The sequence below is a fragment of the Hyla sarda genome, chromosome 10, assembly GCF_029499605.1.
Source record: "Hyla sarda isolate aHylSar1 chromosome 10, aHylSar1.hap1, whole genome shotgun sequence".
In the NCBI taxonomy this organism is placed as follows: domain Eukaryota; kingdom Metazoa; phylum Chordata; class Amphibia; order Anura; family Hylidae; genus Hyla; species Hyla sarda.
Genome location: NC_079198.1, coordinates 68,296,731 through 68,318,826, shown reverse-complemented (window position 1 = coordinate 68,318,826; position 22,096 = coordinate 68,296,731). Strand labels below are relative to the sequence as shown.

Below are 22,096 nucleotides of genomic sequence, written 5' to 3'. Positions count from 1 at the left end.
TGCAAGGAGGGAGCTGTGTACAGGACCGGGGCTGAGGGAGGTGCGAGGAGGGAGCTGTGTAAGGGAGCGAGGCTGAGGGAGGTGCAAGGAGGGAGCTGTGTAAGGGAGCGGGGCTGAAGGAGGAGCAAGGAGGGAGCTGTGTAAGGGAGCGGGGCTGAGGGAGGTGCAAGGAGGGAGCTGTGTACAGGACCGGGGCTGAGGGAGGTGCAAGGAGGGAGCTGTGTAAGGGAGCGGGGCTGAGGGAGGTGCAAGGAGGGAGCTGTGTAAGGGAGCGGGGCTGGGGGAGGAGCAAGGAGGGAGCTGTGTACAGGACCGGGCTGAGGGAGGTGCGAGGGGGGAGCTGTGTACAGGAGCGGGGCTGAGGGAGGTGCGAGGGGGGAGCTGTGTAAGGGAGCGGGGCTGAGGGAGGTGCAAGGAGGGAGCTGTGTAAGGGAGCGGGGCTGGGGGAGGAGCAAGGAGGGAGCTGTGTACAGGACCGGGCTGAGGGAGGTGCGAGGGGGGAGCTGTGTACAGGAGCGGGGCTGAGGGAGGTGCGAGGGGGGAGCTGTGTACAGGACCGGGGCTGAGGGAGGTGCGAGGAGGGAGCTGTGTAAGGGAGCGGGGCTGAAGGAGGAGCAAGGAGGGAGCTGTGTAAGGGAGCGGGGCTGAAGGAGGAGCAAGGAGGGAGCTGTGTAAGGGAGCGGGGCTGAAGGAGGAGCAAGGAGGGAACTGTGTAAGGGAGCGGGGCTGAAGGAGGAGCAAGGAGGGAGCTGTGTAAGGGAGCGGAGCTGAGGGAGGTGTGAGGAGGGAGTTGAGGGAGGTGAAGAGTTGCCTCCTGCCCAGCTTTGCCTTCCCCTCCCCTCGTTGTATCTCCTGCAATCTCCGGGCAGCTTAGGGGAGGAGCAAATGCAGAACTACATAAGACGCAATTCTGCACCTCACAGTGGCAATTTTTTCATTAAGCCACACAACTAAGCTTGCCCAATCCTTACCCTTACTTCTTCACATAACAAGTATTCTCCTACTGCTTATCACATCATTTATCCTACTTGGTGAATGTTGTAAATGTCAAAAATACCACAGTCCAAATAGTTTTTTCACTTCATATAGCAGAAAAAAATGAATAAAAAGTGACAAATAAATCCTATCTAAACAAACATGATACCGATGAAAAAAGACAGATCACAGGGCATAGAGATCACGGTGCACAAAATGAGCCCTCATATAGCCCTGTATATGGAAAAATAAAGGTGTTATAGGGGACAAAAGAGGTTCATTTTAGGGCCTTACAACACTCCTGCCCTGCCTGTCCGTACCCCTGCTTACCTCTTGCTGTATATTCTATATACAAAATAAAGAAGATAAGTTTCAGGGACTGTGAGTGCCACATTTCCATTCCTTTTTAATGCTTGATATGATGACATCAAAGCAGTGAAAACTATTCTTGCACGAATTATCATGACTATTGATACCCCCCCCCCCCCCACACACACTCCGCACTGATGCACATAGTTTCCTCTTTCCCAATGAACTGGTGTAATTCACTGATGTGAGAAGAACATACACAATTGTGGCAATAGTTTAGTATATATAAGATCTATTCTGCTGTCATAAAAGTGCGGCAAATAACAAAGCCCATGTCAGAGCAGGTGAGCGCTCACGTCAGCTATACAGAAGCCGCTAGATTTACTATGGATACGGACAGTGAACGGAACAGTAAGATTCACTGGTCCCCAGAATACAAAGAAAAAAATGATTTGTTCCTTATGTGAAAAATAAAGTTGTTGGGGAGGTTGTTTCCACCTCCAGATGGAGAATTAAGACAGTAGCACTGCGGAGAGCTCAGCTGTTAGCTCTTCCAATTAATCAGGTTTTTTATGGACTGTGGAGACAGTAAAAAGCAAGTTACAGGTCAGCAGATGGTCAACTTTTCACAGCATTCACAAAGCAACTGTGCCACCAAATGGGTTCTGCTTTTACCTGACCCAACAGAGCCAATCATTTGATACTTGCAGATGGGAGAAGGTTGTGTGGCTGGTGAGGATGCATGGTCCTTGCAGGCAAAGTGACACAGTCTTAACCCTCTAAATTTACCTTTATTATGACTAGGGTTGCCACCAGGGTTGCAAAAAAATACTGGCCATGCTAATTTGCATAATTCATTATATATGCGTGACATCACGGGATATGCGGGGGAGTTGTAGGTTTGCAAGAGATGGAGGCACCCCTGGTTGGGAAACACTGGTATAGTATATGGTGCAATACTCCGGGAGTTGAAGGATTGGGTGAATAAATACCAGCCATTGCATGGCCGGTATTTTTTATATAAAACTACTGACAGGGTGGTCAAAATACATTGGAAAAAACATTTTATGGCTAGACAGATAGATATAGATGCAACAACACTGCAGCACTCTGGTACTTGTGGTAAAAATCTTATAAAAGTGTTTTATTCCATCAAAAAGCAATGGGCAACGTTTCAGCTGCAAGCATGCAGCCTTTTTCAAGGCTGCATGCTTGCAGCTGAAACGGTGCCCATTGCATTTTGATGGAATAAAACACTTTTACAAGATTTTTACCACAAGTACCGGAGTGCTGCAGTGTTCCTGCATCTATGTGTTTTTTGGAGCCTCATGACCTGGGACTCCCACTGAATTGCACCCACTACTTATCGCTCTGACGGTGTGCTGCTACCTTCTGGTTTTTCTAGACAGATAGATAGACTTAGGGTATGTTCACACTACAGAGTGTGAACGGAATCTCCGCTCGCTGAATTCAGCGAGCGAAGATTGAGACTGGCAGCCGGCGGCGGCGGAAGGACCGCGCGGCACTGAGCCGTCACCATCAACGGCTATGCAGTGCTCGCGGACTTCCGCGCAAAGAATGAACTTGTTCTTTCTTTGCACGGAACAATTTCAGCGGCGGAATTGTCCGCCGCTGAAATTCTGCAGTGTGAACGGGTCTCGCGGAGACCCATTCACACTAATGTTAAGTTCACACCGCGGAATTCAGTAGTGTGAACATACCCTAAAAGTGGAATAGACGCAGTACAAAAACTAAATGTAGCGTAAAACACTTTGCTAACTAAACTCTGATAATGAGTCTATACATATATCAAGGCCGTGCCTAGGGTCATGGACACCTGTGGAGCAGGTGCAGGTGCAGGTTTGGGTGCCTGATGTAGACACTGGGCTAAATCTAAACTCTGACCACCAGGAATCCTGCTGCCAATCCCTACTCCTGCTGCCATGCTGTCCACTCCTAATCCCTGCTCATTGGCGTGGGCTTTTGTCTGTGACATCAGATGTCTCTGCTTCAAGGCGCTCTCAGTCTTTAGTGCACAGGCAGACATCTGATGTCACAGGCAAAGGCCCACTCCAATGATCCAATCAGGATTCAGTATGATCTGCTGTCTCCTGATTGATTAAAACCAATTGCGGAATGGAGGCTCCATCTGCGCTAATACTATGACAAAAGTGTGCTGTACTGTAATAGCCAATTCAGCACTAATGTTTTTGTTGGCATGTGTGCCTCCATTCGGCTGGGCCAGCCTAGTGCCTTAGTTCCGGGGGAAATTTTTTCTCCTTTACTCGTTTACTATTCGTTTACTATTGACTTGTATTTACATGGCATCAAATGTTTTAGCCCCACATTAGGGTATTTTTCAAGTCTTGCTAAGGTAAAAAAAAGTGATTTCTTTCCCCACCCATTGGCTACAGGCAACATTTCAGATCAATTGCAGGTTTTTTGAAGCTTGAAGGCTCATTTTGCTCAATAATTGGGGCTTTTCTGTGTTTTAGACACTTAATATGAAAGGGGCGTTGTTTAGGTGTAATGAGTGACAACTATTATTATATACAAAGTTTCTGAATTATCCCACAACTTTACTTCACTCAATTGGTGGCGTACAAACAATGCAACAAGAAAAGTGCATTGAAAAAATATGTGCAAATTCATCAAACCATGCAACAATGGGAAACATTTTGGGCAACTGATATTGGCCCTTAAAATAAAGTGCAAGCTTAAAGGGGTACTCCGAACCCCTAGACATCTTATCCCCTATCCAAAGTATAGGGGATAAGATGTCAGATCTCGGGGGATCCCGCTGCTGGGGACCCCCGGGATCTCGGCTGCAGCACCCACCTGTACAGCTTCCACCTCACACCAGCAACGCTGGAGGCTTCGGATCCCGACCACAATGGCGGAAGAGCATGACATCATGACTCCACCCCGTGTGACGTCACGGCCCGCCCCCTCAATGCAAGTCTATGGGAGGTCCATCACGCCCCCTCCCATAGAATTGCATTGAGGGGGCGGGGCGTGATGTCACACGGGCGGAGTCGTTACATCACGCTCTTCCGCCATTATGGTCGGCATCCGAAGCCTCCAACGTTGCTGGTGTGAGGTGGAAGCCGTACAGGTGGGTGCTGCAGCCGAGATCTCGGCAGCGGGATCCCCAGCAGAGGGACCCCCGCGATCTAACATCTTATCCCCTATCCTTTGGATAGGGGATAAGATGTCTAGGGGTGCGGAGTACCCCTTTAAAAGGGTATTCCGCCCATAGACATCTTATCTCCTATCCAAAGGATAGGGGATAAGAAGTCTATGGCCGGAATACCCCTTTAAAAGAAAGCTGTGAAAACGTCCCAAATGATACATTTCTGATAATTTGGCATTGACTTTACTTGTGGTTAGTATTATTTTGACATTGTATTGTGTGTATATATATATATATATATATATATATATATATATATATATATGGCATGGTAAATATTTGTCATTTCGATTTAGCCTCCTTTTCAGGAGGTGGTCAAGGATCAAGGCCAAGGCCTGTGTTTGATCTTGCAGCTCATCTTTATTGAAGTGAATGGGCCTGAATTGCATTACCAGACATGGCCTGTGGACAAATGTGGCAGCAGATGCTATTTAATAATGCATGCCAAGCCCTTCAAGTCACTTAATATTGGTACAACATAAAGTTATTGTCTAAAGTTTTGCTTGGCTGTGTACTTAAAAAAATGCAATGCTTAAATGTTACCTTTTCGGTTGATTTATCATTTCTCTACTTCTATCAGCTTGCAGATTTATATTGCAGGTTATTTTACTCCATTAAATCGTAAGTCCAGCCTTTTCCTCTAATAACTCTGCTATCTTTTTGCTGAGCCATGCTTTTCTCATGTCTGTTCAACCCATTGATTGCAGACCATGTACATTTAGCAAAGTGAGTTCACTCTTCCCGCAGATCATTTTACCTATTGCCAGCGCTGGAATCTTTCTCATTCATTCAGATGAAACCCTGTAATAGTCATTCACATATTGCAGATCAGCAATGTGAACAAATGGACTCACAATTGCCTTGTCAGGTAAAAACCCACCTTAGGGCTCACAGACGGTCACATTGGGGGGGATTTAACAAAACCTGTGCAGAGGAAGAGTGGTGCAGTTGCCCATAGCAACCAATCAGATTGCTTCTTTCATTTTCCACAGGCCTCTAAAGAGGCCTGTGGAAAATGAAAGAAGCAATCTGATTGGTTGCTATGGGCAACTGCACCACTCTTCCTCTGCACAGGTTTTGATAAATCTCCCCCATTATGAATGTGTCGTAAGAATCCATAATGCAGTGCCCATAGACAATACTGTACCTTATCTGCCCCTGATGTGGCATTCTGTATTATTACAACACATTAATTATTTAACACATCAATGTATTTTAGGAGTACTAGTGTCTTTTTTAATTTTATTTCACCATTTCAGTCAGAATTTAGAGTTATTTCTGTTCTGAATGTCAGTTTATAAAAATTGGGTGTACAGTGGGTGACAAATGTTACTACTGTATTTTTTAAAAGTTGCATATAAGAATAAAATCCAGTGTGCACATTTCTCGCAGTCATGTATGTGACAGGTTTATAAATAAATACGTTTGTAGAAGCATTTAACACTATTGTTTTTTTTTTGTTTTTTTTTGTTTCACAGAGGAACTCTGTGGTAGATATTGTTTTCTGTAGCTTTGCCATGTGCCTAGCCCCTAAGGGTTGCCCAGCCCCAGGATTTTATTTTAAAATGAGCTCAAGGTGAAATATAAAAAATAAGTCATACTCACCTGCCCTGATCCCCCCAGCTACGATTCCAACACTCTAACACACCACTCTTCCCAAAAGCTACTGCCTTCTCCAGCCAATCAATGGCCAAAGCAGGTCATTGCTGCTGTCAGTGATTGGCTGAGTGGACAGTTTTTGCCGGGTTACTGTAATTCAGAGGAGAGGGATCAGGTCAGGTGAGTATGGCTTCATTTTTATTTTTATGTCATTCAGAGTCAATTACAAATTTTATTCTAGAGCTTGACAACTAAATTGACCTGCAAAAAAAAAAAAAAAAAAAGAAAAGGAGAAACAAAAAAAAAAAAAAAGGATAAAAAAAATACCCAGCACAACTACCTAATACACGGGTGCACGCTGCTGGAGTAAATACAGAGTATACAAAAAAGAAGGTTGCGGCAGCACTCTTGGTCAAAAAATGGAGGCTTGATCAAAACATGTCCCCCATCCACCACGCGGAGGTGGCCTAATTTCTGATGGAACCCTGACCGTCATTTCACTCCCCTCTGCTGGGCATATGGCCTCTGACATGGTGACATTCACCTCCTGTGAAACAGGGAGGGGTGCACGGATAGAGAGGGTGCCACTCCCCCTAAATTGCACAGCAAAAACAAAAAGAAAAATAGCCAGAACAACTACCTAATACACGGGTGCATGTTGCTGTGGCAAATAGTATACAAAAAAGAAGGTTGCAGCAGCACACTTGGTCAAAAAATGGAGGCTCTAAGGCTGCATTCACACCTCGTTTTCAGCCTACGGTTGCCGGATCCGGCTGGGGGGGGGGGGGGGGGGGGGAAACCGGGCACTCCCATACCCCAGCTGGACCGGCACTGAAATCCATTTACTTTGATGAGCCGACCAGAGTCAAACTGTGACTCCGGTCGGCTCATTTTTGACCCGTATGGGGTTTCCTGCCAGACCTAAAACTGTAGTATACTACGGTTTTAGGTCCAGTCACAAAACCGAATACGGGTCAAAAATTAGCCAACTGGAGTCTGACCACAATGCTCTCTGCTAACACCTCTGTCCGTGTCAGGAACTGTCCAGAAAAGGTTTGCTATGGGGATTTCCTCCTGCTCTGGACAATTCCTGATACGGGCATCAGGTGTCAGCAGAGAGCACTGTGGACAAGACAAAAGAGAAAGTCAAAAAGAAAATATTTTCCTCCGTAACATACAGCTGCTAAAAAGTTTTGACTGTAAAAGCATTATTCAGACATACTTTGCCAGTACCATGGCCCCTTCTTTCTGATTATTGGTGGGATTCTCCAGGTCCGTATCCCCACCGATTTATTATACTAAGGACAACTTATTATGACAGTTCTGCTTGTAGATTCTTTTACCCATTTAAAGGGGTTGTCCGGGCAGTATTTTATTTTTTTTTTACAAATGTTCAGGGATGGGGAAATTAAAAGAAAACCACCCTAATTTTCTTAACTATTGCACCTCTGCCAGTGTCATGTAGCTCTGGTCCCTGCCGTGCAGTGCTTCTGGGTTTGTAGAGGTGATATAACAGGTCCTATAGATTGCCACCCCAGTCTGTGGTCACTTCTAAAAACATTGAGCAACAGATCCAAATAACAGTATGCTGGATCTGTGCATGTGGAAAGTGGTCTCATAAGCAGATAGCTAGCCACTGTGCATGTCTCATGTAAAGGTTCCCTATGGACACAGAAAACCATGCTAAATACAGTGTATACAACCCTAAATACACAGATCTCATATATGACACAAAACATTGTTAATTTGCTAGCTAGACATTCTGGCTTCAGAAAATTTACCTCAAACATATAAAAATAAAGTATTTTCATTACTAATGTATTTTTTCCATATTAAAGGGGTACTCCGTTACCTTGCTGTCGGAGCTCCATTTTCCAGCATCTGGAAGTTATTGTTCTGAATGATGTGTGTGCAGGCCGTCGCGCCCCCTTCCCATAGACTTTCGTTGAGGGGGCGGGCGTGACGCCATAAGGGGGTGGGCTTGACGTCATGAGGAGGCGGTCATGAGGAGGCGGCCCTGAACACGGAAGCCTGCACACACATTGTTCGGAACAATAACTTCCAGACACTGGAAAGCGGAGCTCCGACAGCAAGGTAATGGAGTACCCCTTTAAGTTGAGGAAAATTTTATGGAATCTCCTTGTAATCTGAATTTATAAAACAAGTATCGGCTAGAAATATAAATAACTCTCCAATTAAAAGGGAAAGTGGTTACAGATTCTATCGAGCTATAGACTTATCTAAAAAAAAGAAAAACATTGCCCCAAGAAGAGAGTTGTTAGTTGAAAAACCATAAAAGGATTAGAAACTCTCTCAAGATGCAAATATAACACTGAGTGTGGCAAAAGATCTTGGTTGTTCCCAGCGAGCTGTGAGAGCAATTTAGTGCATGTATAAAGTTAAGAGTGGGAAAGATGGCAATCATTACGTCAATAGTAAATGCGCAGCTGTATAAAGAGGTTTTGGGAACTTTTTTCATTCCATTGTTAGAAAAATGGTAGAATGATGCATGTTGTCACAGAACAGAACTGATGTTTTTCTTCAGAATAGACATATAAGGTCAATGTCATGGCTGATTGAAAATTTGTGGTAGAAATCCTCGACAAGGCTGCGGAGCTGATCTACCACCGCTCTTACAGACACTTGGAAAAAGCTTGATGTAGAATATTGTTTTCCATATGTAAAGTCCAAAAGTCAAAGACTTCAATACATTGTGGAATTAACAGAAGTCCTTGGAAGAGCAACAAGGTTTCATGTTGATTCCATATGTTTTTCCACTACTTCACCTTGAATATCATACATATTTTTCCTTTGTTTGTTTAAGGTATATTTCATGAAGCCAGAATATTCACCAAATAAACAAACAAACAAACAATACTTTATGTCACATCTGTGATGTGTGTATTGGTTATGAAGTTACAGGGGTACTCCACTGGAAAAAAATTTTTTTTTTTTATAAACTGGTGCCAGAAAGTTAAACACATTTGTAAATTACTTCTATTTAAAAATCTTAACCCTTCCAGTACTTATCAGCTGCTGTATGTTTCAAAGGGAGTCCTTTTATTTTTGAACTTCCTTTCTGTCTGTCCACAGTGTTCTCTGCTGACATCTCCATGGGCTGTCCATGTCAGGGACTGCCCAGAGCAGGATAGGTTTGCTATGGGGATTTACTCCTACTCTGGACAGTTCCTAAAATGGACAGAGGTGTCAGCAGATAGCATTGTGATCAGACAGAAAGGAAGTTAAAGGGGTACTCCGGCGCTAAGACATCTTATCCCCTATCCAACAGATAGGGGATAAGATGCCTGATCGCAGGGGCCCCGCCGCTGGGGACCCCCGTGATCTTCCACGCCAGACCCGGTTAGAATCAGCCCCCGGAGCGTGCTTGCATTGAGGGGGCGGAGCGTGATGTCACACGGGGGCGGAGCCGTGACAACACTATGCTCCTTCCCCATGATCGCTAGTGATCAGACCCGGAGCGAGCACGCTTCAGGGACTGATTCTAACGGGGTGCGGCGTGGAAGATCACGGGGGTCCCCAGCGGCGGACCCCCTGCGATCAGGCATCTTATCCCCTATCCTTTGGATAGGGATAAGATGTCTTAACGCCGGAGTACCCCTTTAAAAAAAGAAAAAATTCCTCTGTAGTATACAGCAGCTGATAAGTACTGGAAGGGTTAATATTTTTAAATAGAAGTAATTTACTAATCTGTTTAACTTTCTGGCACCAGTTGATTAAATAAAAAAAATTTGGGGTGGGGTACCCCTTTAAAGCTGGATGACCATCCTTTATCTGTGAGATTCTGTAATTTTATGCCTGGGGTTTCATTATGTGCTTTTCTGTAGTTACTTACATTCCTTGCGGAATCCTATCTTTATACCTATATTACTACAAGTTTGTGTGGTAGCTTGGGGGTGTAGGGTAGGTAGGGTGTAGCTGTGCAGTGATGAAAGGGTGTTGGATTAACCCTTAACTATCGTGACGCCAGGGTGCGGGTTCCTCTCTGTATATGTATCCTACCGCCACCCGTCCAGGAACGATAGGGAGGAATAAAGGATTGTCCACAACTGGAATTTTAGTAAACTGAAGATAACTTTACTGCAGGTTTTATGCAGGTTAAACATAGTAACAGTCTTTACAGAGGATCGGACTTTAGGCTCCTCACAGGTTTTGTTGGGACCTTATAGGGAATAAGCTTGAAGGATTTGCGTTACGCTGTTCCACTGGATTTAGGAGCATTGATTAGGTCCAGCAGTCACGTAGGATTAGGATTGAGTTAGATTGAACTCATGGTTTTGTATTCGGCTGAAGTTAGCAGGCTTCAGGCCTAGATTTGTCTTGAAGGTATACACGGAGCTTCTCTCTCTCTCTGCTAGTCCGGAACCCAAGAGAGCGAGGATTGGATAACATCGCCCTTATATCTAAAGGGGCAGGCTTCAAGCTTATTGGTCCCCCAGACCTGTCAGTACTAATACAAAGCATTGTGGTACATCATGTGACATGAGCACATCACCTGGAAGGTCCTTAACCTTAGCAGAACAACATACTTATTAATCATGTGACCTAAGGTCCTGGAAGCAACATTTACACTATACAATATATAAAATATATACATAAAATTAAAGAAGGAAGAGGTGACTAGGGGTTATCCCACTAAGAGCATCCTATCAGTGCGGAGGAACTCTGACTTTGGGGACTTATTACACAAGGTACAGTACTGTGATACCACATTTGTATACTGTATTGTGGTGAGGAAATGATTTCTATATCATGGTTATGCCATACAGTTATACATGCCCTGTATTGTTTTATAGAATTGGCTTTTATAGACTCCACTTCTAATCTAGCATAATTGTAATGGATACTGGATATTTCCCCTGGAGCCATTCACATTATATTTAGACTTTATTTAGAAAGTGCCACCATGGTCTGTACCTCAGTATAAGATGGGATTGGTAAAATATAGTGAGCAGCTGTCATGTCACATACTACATACAGACTATAAGTCCTAGCCATGTACATCTATTATTTAGACATCCAGGAAAAAGTGAATTGACCTAAGAATCTGTAATAATATTAATAAATAAAAGAGGCTTGAGGCTGAAGAGAGGATCTTGAATACTGATCGCTCAATACACCTGATCACTTGTTTTCCTGCCAGTAAATGGTGCTGTACACACATATAAGAATTATAAATACAGGAGATTGGGAGGGCAATGATTTACCTCATCTCTAAAAAAACACTTATCATTCAAGTGGTTCTATAAATCATGTCTTACAGGTTCGGATAACTTTCAGGACAAGAATTCTTGATATGAATAGCAGGGCTAAAGGGTTTGTTTGGAGATAAACTTATAGATGGCTGGGGTAGTTATAAAAATAAAACAATTATACTCACCTCCCCATTCCTCCACAGCTGACAACTCCCAGTCCCTGCTCATCACTGCGTCTTCCTTGTTCCTGTTATATGTTGTCCCCACAAGAACTTCTGCGCTTAGTCATTGGCTGCAGTAGTGTCGCACCTGAGTTAGTAACAGAACAAGGAAGAAGCAGCAACAAGCTAAAACCGGGAACCATCCTAATTCTAGTAAGGAGGATTGGGGGAGGTGAGTTTTATTGCACCAGCCATATATATATATATTTTTTTCATCTTCAGACAACTGTGCATCCAGAGGATAATTGCCTCTCTTTACTGGTTCAGTGGGGCTATTATTGTACATTTTGTCTCATGTTTTTGTGCAATACTCAGGCCTTCGCCATTCACCCTTTACTGGCTACGCCATTTCTTTTAATTATTCTTTAGTATAAAGCGTACCTCAGATAGTGCTATGGTTTAAAACTCCCAACAACTTCATAGCCAGAGACTTGCCCAAGACTACAGTGATCAGGATATGGATTTGCCTGAAGTCTAATGCAAATCTATCGGACTTACGGCAATTCTGTATCCGGATCGCTGTAGTCTCAGCCAAGTATCGGGCTACACAGTTGCCAGATAATTTAAACAAATATCCTACACTTTTAAGGAGTACTCCACTGGCCAGCGTTCGGAACATTTAGTTCCGAATACTGTGTGTGCGCTGCAGGGGTCGGCCATGCCCCCTGTGACGCCACGCCACATCCCCTCAAAGCACGCCCCCTCCCATAGACTTGCATTGACGGTGTGTGGCGTGATATCACAAGGGGCGTGACCAAGCCCCGCAGCGCACACACAGCGTTCGGAACTAAATGTTCCGAACGCTGGCCAGTGGAGTACTCCTTTAAGGGTAGAGTCACACGTACCATAGTTTGCTGCGTATTTACTGCTGTGTATTCTCCTACCCATTAAAGAGGTACTCCCATGGAAAACCTTCTTTTTTTTATCAACTAGTACCAGAAAGTTAAACAGATTTGTAAATCACTTCTATTAAAAAATCTTAATCCTTCCAGTACTTTTTAGGGGCTATATACTAAAGAGAAATCCAAAAAAAGAACTGCATTTCCTCTGATGTCATGGCCTCTGCTGTCCATTTTAGGAACTGTCCAGAACAGGAGAAAATCCCCATAGCAAACATGTGCTGCTCTGGACAGTTCCTAAAATGGACAGCAGAGGTCAGCAGAGAGCACTGTGGTCATGACATCAGAGGAAATGCATTTCTTTTTTGGATTTCTCTTTAGTATACAGCCCCTAAAAAGTACTGGAAGGATTAAGATTTTTTTTATAGAAGTGATTTACAAATCTGTTTAACTTTCTGGCACCAGTTGATAAAAAAAAAAAAGAAGGTTTTCCATGGGAGTACCCCTTTAATGGATAGGAAAATACACAGCAGTAAATACGCAGCAAACTATGGTACGTGTGACTCTACCCTTAAAGGAGTAAAAAAAAAAAAAGTTTTCCACGGGAGTACCCCTTTAAAGTGGGTAGCAAAATCAGCTGAGTAAATATGCTTCAAAATACGGCTCATGTAACCCTATCCTAAAACAAATTAGAAAAAGAATCCCAGTGGATCATGTACTCAGTGTGGGTGTTGGGTTATAAGCTGCATTTTATAATTCATATGACATTTGTAAATGTTTTCAAGGTATTTCTGCTTAGCATGGATGATATACATAAATATATTCACATATGACATTAGGAGATAAATCAGGGATCTGAAACAAATGTTTGCTGCAATGTTCGAAAAATCCGAGATAGATGTTTAATTGCTTTCAGCCAGGGGTGTAGCCATAGGGGGAGCAGAGGTTGCAGAAGCTATGGGGCCTTGGTGCCTCAGGGGTCCACATAAATGGACAGCAGGGCTATAAATGAAACATCAGAGTTGGGGTAGGGGGTGGGATTTTACATCAAGACTTAAAAGCATCAAGTTACGCCATTGCGTTCAGATTATGCCGTGCAGGTATATTTTTGCCTCAGCTTGGAATCCTTCTTTTATAGCAGGAGTTCCAACACAATTTGCTGACCGTGCAACATCGTGTCTTCTCTAGGTACATAGTTAAAGGGGCATTCCGGCCTTATACATCTTATCCCCTATCCTGTATAATCGCAGGGGTCACGCTGCTGGGGACCCTTGCCATCTCGGTGAAGCCCCCGGCATTCTGTGCCAAATGCTGCCTCCGAGACAGGGACATGATGTCACGCCCACGCCCCCTAGTGATATCAAGCCCCGCCCCCTCCATTCATGTCTATGGGAGGGGGCATGGCGACTCCCATAGACATGAATGGAGGGAGCGTAGCATGACGTCATTAGAGTTAGACATATAGACATATACATGCATTATAATCTGTGCCATGCACAGGCGCTTCAGACTATATAAAAGATTTAAAGGGGTACTCCGGTGAAAAACTTTTTTTTTTTTTTTTTTTAAATCAACTGGTGCCAGAAAGTTAAACAGATTTGTAAATTACTTCTATTAAAAAATCTTAATCCTTCCTGTACTTATTAGCTGCTTAATACTACAGCGGAAATTATTTTCTTTTTGAAACACAGAACTGTCTGCTGACATCACGAGCACAGTGCTCTCTGCTGACATCTCTGTCCATTTTATGAACTGTCCAGAACAGCATATGTTTGCTATGGGGACAGTTCCTAAAATGGACAGAGATGTCAGCAGAGAGCACTGTGCTCATGATGTCAGCAGGCAGCTCTGTGTTTCAAACGGAAAATAATTTCCTCTGTAGTATTCAGCAGCTAATAAGTACAGGAAGGATTAAGATTTTTTAATAGAAGTAATTTAGTAATTTACAAATCTGCACCAGTTGATTAAAAAAAAAAAAAAAAGTTGTTCACTGGAGTACCCCTTTAAGATATTAAATATAGAGAAAGTATAAGACAGTTCTGGTGCAGCTATTGGTATTTATTCTTAGAATACTAATAATATTAATAATAATTTTTTATTTGTATAGCGCACACAGATTCCGCAGCGCTGTACACTCAGGAATGACTGCTTGTTCTAGCCATAGATGGCTCGGCATTGTATTGCAGCATTGTGCATGGATGTAATGGGAGATAACAGGCACAAGGACATCAATCTCTGCGCACTTGGTCTCCTGGCTCCATCAGAAAGATACAGGAACATTTCCAGGGAGGAGAGAGGGGCTGGTGTGAAGGCTGTAGGCTTATTGTGACTGCATCTTCTCTATTCATAAAACAATGTATGTGTCCTGCCAAGTAAAAAATGGGGTCAGCACTTTCTCCATGTCCTCTCCCCCTGTGATATTAGTCTTTAGGAAGTTTATAACAACATTTCAGGTAAACACTTTCCCCTAAAAAGTGAAGGTATATGAAAGGCCATTGCTAATGAATAGTCAGAGAGGTGTAACTACAGTGGTCCCTCAACATACGATGGTAATCCTTCCAAATGGACCATCGTTTGGTGAAACCATCGTATGTTGAGGGATCCATGCAATGGAAAGAATAGGAAGTCGTACTCACCTGTCCCCACCGCTCCGGACCGTCACCGCTCGTCACCGCTGCCCTGGATGTCACCCTCCATCGATCGTGTCCCCGGGTTGTCCCCGAAGCTCTGGACGTCTCTGGTTCCCCGGGATCGTCGCTCTCACGTTGCCGCCATCACGTCACTACGCACGCCTCTCCTATTGGATGACGGGACGGTGTGCGCGACGACATGATGACGACGATGGAGAGCGCTGACGATGCAGGGGATCCCGAAGAGGACGCTCCGGAGCCCCGAGGACAGGTAGGAGACCATCACCAGAGCACACGGGGCACCGTAAACGGCTATCCGGTGGCAGCTGAAGCAGTCTGCGCTGCCGGATAGCCGTTTATGCGATGGCCACGACATAAAAAAGCATCGTATGTTGATGCTGCCTTAAACATGCGATGGCCTCTGAGAGGCCATCGCATGTTGAAATTATCGTATGTCGGGGCCATCGTAGGTCGGGGGGTCACTGTATTTGGTTGCAGAGGTAGCAGTCCTACTCCGACCCTGGGGCTTTGGTGGCTTCAGTGTTTAGTAACAGTGGGCTCAATCTTTGCATTTGGTCTTAGGAATTTAAAGCTTAAAGGGGAACTCCGGTGGAAAAATAATGTGTTCAAATCAACTGGTACCAGAAAGTTAAAAAGATTTGTAAATGACTTCTATTAAAAAATCTTAATCCTTCCAGTACTTATCAGCTGCTGTATACTACAGAGAAATCTGTGAAGTTCTTTCTAGTCTGACAACAGTCCTCTCTGATGATACCTCTGTCCGTGTCAGTAACTATCCAGAGCAGGAGAGGAAAATGGGTGGCTACACACTAAAAAATTATGCTAAATTCAGAGTTGCACTATACCCAAAGTGCCAAAAAGAATGTAAATAGCAATAATAATGGAAATCAGACCTCAAGGAATGAACTGATATTATGGTGTGTAATATGCTTCTAATATGAACAGTTCCTGACACGGACAGAGGTGTCAGTAGAGAGCACTGTGGTCAGACTGGAAATTCCTCTGTAGTATACAGCAGCTGATAAGTACTTGAAGGCTTCATATTTCGAAATAAAAGTAATTTACAAATCTGTTTAAAGGGGTACTCCAGTAGAAAACATTTTTTTTTTAAATCAACTGGTGCCAGAATGTTAAACAGATTTGTAAATTACTTCTATTTAAAAATCTTAATCCTTCCAGTACTTATCAGCTGCTGTATGCTCCACAGGAAGTTCTTTTCTTTTGGAATTTATTTTCTGTCTGACCACAGTGCTCTCTGCTGACACCTCTGCCCATGTCAGGAACTGTCCAGAGCAGGATAGGTTTGCTATGGGCATTTGTTCCTGCTCTGGACAGTTCCTGACGTGGACAGAGGTGTCAGCAGAGAGCACTGTGGCTGGACAGAAACTAAATTAAAAAAGGAAAGAACTTCCTGTGGAGCATAAAGCAGCCAATAAGTACTGGAAGGGTTAAGGTTTTTAAATAGAAGTAATTTACAAATCTGACACCAGTTGATTTAAAAAATAAAATAAAATTAAATCACTGGAGTACCCCTTTAACTTTCTGGCACCAGTTGATTTGAAAACCTTTATTTTCCACTTGTTTCCACTGGAGTTTTCCTTTAATGTCTGTATAGTGTTTCCATTTACCTTTAACATCTTTTATAAAGCAGGTTGTATGAAGTTTGTGTTGCTCCAACACTCAAAATATATATATATATATGTATATGTATATCTGTTTAGTAATTTGTTAAAGGGGTTGTACAGGAATAGAGAAACATAGCTAAACAGCACCACACCTGTCCTCAGGATTATGTGTGGTATAACAACTTGGCTCTATTACCTTCAGTAAAAATGAGCTGCAATACCACACACAACCTGCGGACAGGGGTGGTGCTGTTAAAGAAAATTTTAGAAATTAACTCTGTTTGTCTAATTGGACAATCACATGGCATTTAGGCATGTAGGCGTAGTCAAGACAACTTGTTGACATTCAAACCCAGCTTCAGAATGGGGAAGAATTGGGATTTATGTGGCTTTGAACGTGGCATGGTTGTTAGTGTCAGACGGACTGGTCAGAGTAGTTCAGAAACTGCTGAACACAACCAAAAAAAAAAACAATGAGCGACAGTTGTGTAGATGAAAACACCAACCTGGAAGCAGATGGGCTACAGCAGCACAAGATCACACTGGGTGCCACTCCTGTCAGCTAAGAAGAGGGAACTGGCCGGTACAACACTTGTGTTATAATCAAATCCCCAGACAGATTTTTATCTGATAGAAGTAGGCAATAATTTAATGACTGCAAGCAGAGATATTGGGCTCTCCAAGATCAAAAGTTCAACTACATCAGGTAACACTTATTCCAACGGATTTTTAATATATGGTGCATTCTTTGCTCCACGAAGTGGTTAGAATCTTGTTGTATGAATGGTGGGCACTCTGGAGAACAATGACAGTAAGTAAGATGAAGCTCCATTTTTGTTTTGCTACTAGTGAGAGGGAATGCATGAAAAAATAGTCATAAAACACTTTGGCGGCAACTATCTAGGCCAGTGGTCTCCAACCTGCGGACCTCCAGATGTTGCAAAACTACAACTCCCAGCATGCCCGGACAGCCGTTGGCCGTAGACCACTGATCTAGACTATTGAACTTGTTGGAATCTTAGTCTTTCATAATTTCCCTCACCATTTCCTTAGTGTGAACAGATTGCAGATCCACAGAGAAAATTCAGCAGGGGCTGTAAGGCAAGGTTAACACTGCAGAAACTCTGAGGGCGGCCGTCACCAACTAAATCAGTTGGCACTATAACCATGTGGTCCCCATAGACGGCAATGTATTCCGCGCAATACTCTTGTCACTGAAATTCCAGAGTGAGCACTGTGCGACGGAAACCCATTGACAGCAATGGAACTCAACTGCATCGGAATTTCTGAGCGGAATTTCAAAGCAGAATTCCACTTGGGAATTATGTGGTGTGAACCTAAGGTTTAGGCTAGGTTCACTCTGTGGAATTTCTTGACAGAATTTCTGCCGGAGATCAAGCCGGCGGCACTAGGACCGCACGGACTACATTGCCGTCCCCATAGATGGCAATGCATTTCCGAGCAGATCACCCAAAAGATCCACCCAGAAATGCATTGCAGTCTATGGGGGTAGCAATGCAGTCTGCTCGGTCCTAGCGATGCCGTCTCGATCTCCAGCAGAAATTCTGCACTGTGAACCTAGCCTTACAAGTACAGGATCTGCTGCATATTTTCTGCAGGTGATTTTGCTACCCATTGAATTCAATGGGTAGCAAAATTAGCAGCAGAAAATGTGCAGCAAAATATTCAGCAGATCCTATACCCGAAAAGTGCAAATTTTGCCATTCTCTGCAGGACTGAGGAATATGCTTTTACAATAGCCAGTTATACAGTCATTTGTTAAAGTGGTACTCCAGGAATAAAAAAAATAGGGCTTCTTTTTTTTTTCAAAGACGGCACCCTCCTTTTCTCCACTTTGGGTGTGGTATTACAACTTGGCTCCATTGATTTCAATGGAACTGAGCTGCAGAACAACACCCAAACTGGAGACAAACAGGGAGAGGTCTTTGAAAGAAAAAAGGCCTGTTTTTTTATTCCTGGAATACCCCTTTAAGATGATTTGCCAAGTGATTACTGATTTGGTTCCTAAATAGGACATTTGCCTTGTTTTAGACCAACTCTAAAGCCACATTTGAGCTTCTTCAGATTTGAAACCTTTATTCTTCTAACATTTGCTTATTTGTGTAAATCTGCTTAGTGCATTCGTGAGATCCAGGCTTTAGCAGCCATTGACCCTTACCTAATTGTTTTCAAGACAGAGTTCTCCTGAGAACCTAAGTTTATTCGCTAATAAGGTTCCCACCTTTAACAACATTAGCCACCAGATTGAATTACTCGATTTCTTTCCTGATCTTTTCTGATCTGAAGAGCAGAACTTCACTCTCGTAATGTTGACAGAGCCCTAAACACCTATGTAGAGGGCCCCAAAGAGATAAGAAAAAGTCAGACCATATCTTTCATTCTTTTTAAGGTCTTAAAGTATCTAAGGGTATCAATACTGGCCAGAACTGTAGTCTCTTGATCTTTGTCTCACATGTTTGTGAAGACTACAGTCCTAATGTTGGAGAATACAAACAACCTGTCTCCAGTATAGTACTACAGTCCATGAGGCAAAACTACCCCCCTATGGCTTATTGGCAAATCCCCACTTGTGCTGCTGCAAGATATAAATGAGAGTGTAACTTTTACTCACCATACATTTTATTTCTTTAAATGGGCACTGTCAGATACAAAAACTTTTGATATGTTGTAAAGCATGTATAACCAATAGGTTTTGCAATTGCTTTCATTAGAAAATTGTCAGTATTTCATACTGAAAAAGCCAAACAACTACCCCCCCCCTCCCCTGCCTGCTTGGACACATACTAGTCCTGCAGTGTCCATGCGTCATCACCTATGTCATGGACACACTTCCTTGATTGACAGCTGTGAGTGCAGGTCTCAGACCTGGAGGAAAAATCCTCCCACTGTCAGCTTGTATCCTGCTACTGTCAGTGAGGACATGCTGGGAGTTGTAGTTTTGCTAATGCTGGGGGAGATGTGAGCAGACAGCATACTGAGGGAGGGGGCGGAGACCTACACAGTGAGGCCACGCCTCCTCCCTTTGAGAGGAATTCAGACTAGTGAGCTAAATTAAAAGTATAATAAAAAAAATAAATAAAGTTGCTAGAGACATAAAAATTTGACGTACATGGTCAGGATTAGGTACTGAGTGATATTTAAAAAAACGTTTTTTGTTGGATCTGACGGGTACACTTTAAGTCCAAAGCCGGCCTAAAACTGTGCAGGAGATTGTGCTAGAAGGGGCAGAAGCAGAGTTTTTTTTTTTGGGGGGGGATTTTATCCAACTGAGTTTTTTTTACACCATATTTACTAATTTGGCACATGGTGGGGGAAGAGTATGGTTCACCAGTAAAAGGTTTCCCCTTGGGTTTAAATAAAAAATCTTAACAATTATCATACAGAAGATCCGACAGTAAATTTCCTCTACCTACCATCATATTTCTGATTCTGACCACTTTAAGATTTGTGAAAAGAACACAGCATTTGTGTGTAAGTTTCAATAAAGAATATCTTGGGTTTTAAGAAAAATCTGTGAACCTACTTTATCAGATTGAAAATGCAATTTTTTGGGGTTGTTCATGTTTCTTCTCGTAATGTGTCGCAATGTGCAACATTTTTGCCACAGAAGTCAACACTAAACTGTCAGGATGGGACTAATAAATCTGGGCCATAAATGTATTTTTTTTAATTAGCGAAAACAATTGTATAAAAACAAGAGCGTGCAAGTTGGTACAACAACATCATCCAGACCAATAATTGTGCAAAAATAAGACAGACATTTTTTAACGGTGCAACAAACCCCCAACACCCTCCCCCCACATGTCCACCTCCCCTCCCATCTTGCCACAGTACAAAGGTCAAGGATGAGAGATTGGATCCTCTATAACAAGTTGTTCTCAGGTATACCAATTTTGGAGTACATTTTGAGGTGTAAAACATTTATTTTATGCTGAACAAAACATCCATTTTACCAACATTTTCCCCCATTGAATTGCATTGAAGCCAAGGTCAAAACATCTATGTAGCTTAATATTCCACCATAGTTATACCAGCTATAAAATAAGTACTTGTCTAGAGCGCTCTTGGTTTAAAAGATATTAGCTTTGATGGGCTTTGTGTGCGAAAAACGCTACAAAACACTAAAAAATGGTATGCAAGGTCCTGATTTTCAAAGATCATTAATAAAATACCCTAAGAAAGCTCCAAAAAAAGTTCCAACTATTATCTGTAAGACAAAAATAACTTTAAATTGTGATTCTCATTATGCTTGGAAAACAAGCATATTTAGAGCCTAAAAATACACCCAAAATACACTGTGTAAACATAGTCTTAGGATGACTTGGGGCACTGTGACTAGCATTGTGGTTGGCAATGTTATGGGGGCACTGTGGCTGACACTGGGGCACAGTGGCATGCACTGAAGGCACTTTGACTAGCACTGTGGTTGGCATTGTTATGGGGGCACTGTGGCTGACACTGGGGCATTGTGGCATGCACTGAAGGCACTGTGACTAGCACTGTGGTTGGCATTGTTATGGGGGCACTGAGGCTGACACTGGGGCATTGTGGCATGCACTGAAGGCACTGTGACTAGCACTGTGGTTGGCATTGTTATGGGGGCACTGAGGCTGACACTGGGGCATTGTGGCATGCACTGAAGGCACTGTGACTAGCACTGTGGTTGGCATTGTTATGGGGGCACTGAGGCTGACACTGGGGCATTGTGGCATGCACTGAAGGCACTGTGACTAGCACTGTGGTTTGCATTGTTATGGGGGCACTGTGGCTGCCACTGGGGCATTGTGGCATGCACTGAAGGCACTGTGACTAGCACTGTGGTTTGCATTGTTATGGGGGTGCTGTGGCTGACACTGGGGCATTGTGGCATGCACTGAAGGCACTGTGACTAGCACTGTGGTTTGCATTGTTATGGGGCACTGTGGCTGACACTGGGGCATTGTGGCATGCATTGGAGGCACTGTGACTAGCACTGTGGTTTGCATTGTTATGGGGGTGCTGTGGCTGACACTGGGGCATTGTGGCATGCACTGAAGGCACTGTGACTAGCACTGTGGTTTGCATTGTTATGGGGCACTGTGGCTGACACTGGGGCATTGTGGCATGCATTGGAGGCACTGTGACTAGCACTGTGGTTTGCATTGTTATGGGGGTGCTGTGGCTGACACTGGGGCATTGTGGCATGCACTGAAGGCACTGTGACTAGCACTGTCATTGGCATTGTTATGGGGGCACTGTGGAACCTAAGTAAACTGCTGCTGAATGTTTCCTCTTTACAAATACAAACACCCTCTTTTGCCATGAAAGTGGGGGTCTTCTTCTTCAAGGCTTGACTAATGATAAAAAGTTTAATAATCCCTGGTATAAAGGTCACATTAGATAGAAAATCTCCAACCTACACACATTGATATGTAGAAGAAGTCACCAGAGTAGGTATCATTGTTAAATGG

At 43.4% G+C, this 22,096-nt stretch overlaps 1 protein-coding gene and 1 long non-coding RNA gene across 6 annotated transcripts in view; one reads left to right on the top strand and one right to left on the bottom strand.

Annotated features, from left to right (window-relative positions):
- The window catches only part of LOC130294411 (serine/threonine-protein kinase BRSK2-like), a 409,324-nt gene that overhangs the window by 55,700 nt on the left and 331,528 nt on the right, over positions 1-22,096 (top strand). Inside the window, exon 1 of one of the 5 annotated variants that reach the window (XM_056544142.1) lies at positions 10,766-10,785. The exons of 3 other annotated variants lie outside the window; for them this stretch is intronic. The gene's annotated coding sequence lies outside the window, so the exon portion shown is untranslated. Of the gene's footprint in view, positions 1-10,765; positions 10,786-22,096 lie in introns of those variants that run through there. One more of the 5 variants, XM_056544143.1, reaches the window with a different exon arrangement.
- Positions 1,625-5,428, bottom strand: LOC130294412 (uncharacterized). Its single transcript, XR_008848491.1, has 3 exons — positions 5,358-5,428; positions 5,021-5,278; positions 1,625-1,861 (listed from the first exon to the last, which is right to left on the bottom strand). It is a non-coding gene; the product is annotated as an uncharacterized LOC130294412 (long non-coding RNA).